The following is a 5,037-nucleotide window of genomic DNA, read 5'->3' on the forward strand; positions in this document are numbered from 1 at the left end:
GGTAATGTGCCTATTGTCAGCCTACCAAAAGATAGTGCTGCTGCTTTCTGAGACAGGTGAGAAGACCCAACTCTCATGCCTGGGGATCCTTTATGTAGGAATAGCACACACTTAAAACAACATACCACAGTCTAAAAGCATCATTTTTAAATATAACAAGCACTTTATTGCAATTATTCATTTTGATAAAGTTTATCTTAGGCATTACCATTTCTAAAGGATCCCCAAATCATCACTTAGGTGAAATTTTAAAATGACCCATTTCTGAGAAATGTTTAGATCCAGTGAACCGTAGTAGGTTTATGGGAGTGATTTCAAGGTAGCCAAATGAACTTGACTTTTGTTTTGAATGTGGTGGAGTTGAGATTGTTGATGCTAGTTCCATTTAGACACTATTGTAAACCTATCTTGCCTATTGTGTGGACACCAAAAGAGCCTGTTTATTTTCAGAAGTCTAGGAAAATTGCATCAGTGTGAATAAATGTATAGAACTAACCTAAAAGTGATTATTAGTAATATTTTAGAATACAGTCATTTCAAGAATTATTCTGGGTGTTTTCAATGTGCTCTGAAATGTTGGCATGTCATTTCAGCGTTCCCATTTGAATTGCTCTTGTAATATTTTTGCACAAAAAGGACTGAGAAAAGGATTACTTTGGTTGAAGAAAAGAAAAATGTGTAATTTGGTCTTATTTTAATGACTTCTGTGGAAACACTGGGGATGAATTTTGTTGGTTTAGTTATAATTCAGGGTATTTAACAGTATTGAACAGCTCACAAGAAATTAAACAAAAGTGGATATTTAAACATTAAAACACTTTCTTCCCATGTGACTGTTTTGCATATTTCCCCCACATGTCATAATTTAACACTACATTCCTTGTTTTTCTTAAATAAAATACTTTGCAGGTTGTTTTGAGTATTTAACATATTTTGTAAGCTGCCTGGGTTTTCCTAAGGAAACGACCTTTAAGAAATAGAATATAGTTTATGAAGAGATTAAGTGAAATTCCATCACCACCACCAGCAAACACTGAGGTGCTGTGTTAAGTGACAATCAAAATAGTGAGTATTTACGGAAGAATTTAGAAAGTGGTTTTAAAGAAGAAATTGCTTTGTAAGCAGTTCTCTGGGTTTCTTGAATAAAAATGGCTAAATGTATTTATTTATATTTTTAAATATCTTTGTGTTCTGTTTTCTATCAGTGATTTCAGTGTCATGTATTTAATTTGTGGTTTGTTTTGTTTTGCCTTGTACTCTTTTACTAGAGAACTGGCTCTTCTAATGTGGGCACAGTCTCTAGCCCTCAGAGGACTCTACATGGGCATCCATATCTGTTCTACTGCAGGACAGCAGTGGGAGGGCCCACATCCAGGTGCCTCTGCACTGCCCTCCTGTGCTCAGCTTATTTAAGAGAAAAGTAAAGGTAACTCCTTTCAAATTTGCTTCATATAGCTCCAACCTTTTTCTAGTTTTACATCCTGCCTTTTCCATTTGGGGGACACTTTTTATATGATTACAGCCAAAGGCCAGTATGACAGAACCAATGGCACACATTGCCTGTTTTGCCCACTTGGGAAATGTTAGTAAAACGGTCAGCATCTTCAAATGGCCCCTACTATCATATCTATATGAAAATCCATTTAAAGTCTTCAATATAGATGGGAAAATGTATCCACACTGCAAACGCTTCTTCAAAAAAATGTTTGCTGTCTACTATATAGTGTAATGTTGCTTGGTTCTTTGAAAACAGTAACAAAACCTCCATGCACAGCACTGCTCAGTAAAGCAGTGTTTGAACATTTGAGGCCTAGACATTTGAGGATACTTCTGGCTGGAATGCATTGGAACAGAATTCTCTAGGTTCCCACAGGTCAGGTACAGGGGACGCTGTCTAGCTTTGGGATCCCTTAGAGAATGGTCATTAAAGCAAGTTGGATTTAAAGATGTAAAATATGTTCCTTAACTCAGAGTTGAATTGAAGATGTGATGTTTTCAAATGTATGCTTTTAAATTTGAGGAAACAAACTGTGACATCGCTTTAAGAACAACATTCAAATGTTTCATAATATATGTTTTTGAGTTGGCCTGTACTGGTACAAATTCACTGCTGGCAATGGTTGTGCCAGAACTGGTGTTAAAATGTAGAAAAAGCTGTATTATCTTCAAGTTGATATATTATATAGCTAGACAATCATCATTAAGCAAAAAAAGAAATTGGCCAGGAAATATCCTTTTACTTTTTCAATAGCTATGAACAGCTGCAACTTAGACCATTCTAGAATAATTTTGAAAACTATCTTACTGTGGCGTAAGTTGGGGAAGGATCTCTGTATGGCACTTGCATATTTACTCTGTATAAAGATTGAAGCCCAAAGATGAGTTAAATTCAGTGCTGTATTGAAACCAGTTAGTGCAAAAAAGAAAAAGTTTTATCTTTGTAAACTTTTAATTGTTAACACCAGTTGGTAGCTGTAAAAACATACACCGAATTATTTCTAATGTTCTGTGTGCTACATTGCTGTCCTTACTGCTTGGTTCTTGGTTTTAAATACAATTTAGATGTAGCCTAACATTCTTACTTCTGAAATGGTGGAGCTATAAATGGCTAACTGATAATTGACATACAATACCTCTTTTTCCTAAAGCAAACATTGAACTGAAATCCAAATTGATTTATAAAAAACAAGACTGACATTTTCCAAGTATTGTCTTTAGCTCAAATCCTAAATTGCACAGAAGCAGGAAGGGACAATGAATGGTTTCAACGGTGCTCTTAGTTCTCTGCTGATTTTCATGGGCTATCTGTGGAAATACAATATTGTATAAAATGTGGATCATTCTGTCACCCATTTAACATTGCCATTTTAATTTGGTGTTACAATTGTTTACACTTGTTTTTCAAAGCTATCCTTTCAGAGGTAAAAATGTGTTACTAGTCTACCTTCACTCAGGCCTCTCGCTATATGATCATTTTTCCAGGTTATGATGTGCAGTTTTTTAAAACTACATGTATTATTATAATGCTCTTTCTCATACTCTTGTAATGTATTCAGAACCTAAAATTACAGCAAAAGAGCCAAGCAGTAGCATTGTTGTTGGTTTTTTTTAATGTAAAAAAAATAGGTCCAGACTTTGTTTCCGTATTCAATCTTAAAAATAAAAAAATACCTCAGTACTGTTTTCAGTATCACCTGCATTTCTCAAAAAATAACACCTGCTTTATGTGGCACTTAACTTGTAAAAATTACATATTTTGGATTTTAAAGAGAAGAGTATTAAATATTTTAAAATCACTATCAATGAAATTTTTCTTTTATTCAGCAATGGAGTCTACCTACATTAATTATTTCTACCTTGCAGCTTAGATCTGAGCTACCAAATTCAGTAATGTCCTGTTACAAGATTGTGGTGCCTCAGAAAGCCATGCTGTTATTCACACTTTAAGCTAATCCTAAAACTAGGCTGCCTGCATTGCCAAGTTTGGGCCATGATGGTACAAGCTGCTTTCTAACAAGGGATTATCTTTCTGTTCTCGGAAAAGATCATAATTCCTCACTTGTTCTGTTTGTATCTACTGCAGAGAATGATGGTGCAGTCTGGGGACTTAACCTGAAATTCCTTTATAGTACTTTAGTCTAATTAGCGGACATTATTTTCTACCTTTGTAAAGAGGTACCATAAAGTGTCAAAACGTGACTTTTTTGTCAGTGTGTGCTGCTACTTTTTGGCTGACAGCTACTTTTAGCTCTCTTACCAGTAGGGGTTAGCTGCAAAGTTACTAGTGCAGAATGGTGGCTGCATTGACACTGCGACTGCTGGGTGATTACATTATACGCAAGATTAGATTCTAAGTCTCTTCAAGTTACAAATGTACTATCTACTGAGGACTTTTGTAGTAGCTCAGTCACACAAGGAACATGTGGGAGTTTCTCTAGAACTGTCCTTTGGGTTTAAAGAGGCGATTAATGGCAATGTTACTGCATATCTATACTAATAAAAGGGCAATATGCTAATTAGGACGGATGTCTTCGGACCACCATCTGGACAAAGCTACAGCGGCTGCCTGAGACTCAGGCAGCTGCGTGTGTGGCTGCAAGACCAGAGGCTCAGGCAGCCATGGTGGCCGCCAATGGCAGTAGCAGTGGGTGATGGGGGTGGCGCCTTCCCCTGATCGGCCAGGTCGCCTGCAAAAGAACAGACTGTGGCTTAGGCTGGGGGCCCAGGCAGAGGCAGTTAGGGGTGATCAGGCCGGCAGGGGGACAGTTAGGGGCAATCAGGCCAGCAGGCAGGCAAGCGGTTAGGAGCCAGAAGTCCCCGATTGTGAGAGGGATGTCCATCCCAGGATTGGGCCTAAAAGACATCCCCTGAGGTGTCCCAGATTGGAGAGGGTGCAGGCCAGGCTGAGGGGACCCACGACCCCGCCCCAGTGCATGAATTTTGTGCACCAGGCCTCTAGTGGTAATATAACATCAGGCTGGGAGAAAGCAGTTATGCTGCTTGGATGGAATAGAATTAGTAGTCAAGTTAAAAAATACATGACAGTGAGGGAGCCATGATTAAGGGCTCTAGAGTTAAACTGATTTGACTTTCTAGTCTATTATGTAACCTTGGGTGAACTACTTTTTTTAACCTTAAATTAGTACCTACCATCTCATAGAACTATGTGAGGGTTAAGTAAGTGCTTTATTTTTTTTTAAATATATTTTATTGATTTTTTACAGAGAGAAAGGGAGAGGGATAGAGAATTAGAAACATCGATGAGAGAGAAACATCGATCAGCTGCCTCTTGCACACTCCCCACTGGGGATGTGTCCGCAACCAAGGTACATGCCCTTGACAAGAATCGAACCTGGGACCCTTGAGTCCGCAGGCCGACACTCTATCCACTGAGCCAAACCAGTTAGGGCTAAGTAAGTGCTTTAGAACCATGCGTGGCCTGTTATTTTATATCAACTTTAGAAACTATAATTCCTAATACTACTTTGATAAACTAAAAAGTTATAAACTTGTATAACAAAAGGGAAACAGTACAAG

This window comes from Myotis yumanensis, unplaced genomic scaffold, assembly GCF_028538775.1.
Source record: "Myotis yumanensis isolate MYYU_CA2020_CCGP unplaced genomic scaffold, mMyoYum1.0.hap1 SCAF_1, whole genome shotgun sequence".
Lineage (NCBI taxonomy): Eukaryota > Metazoa > Chordata > Mammalia > Chiroptera > Vespertilionidae > Myotis > Myotis yumanensis.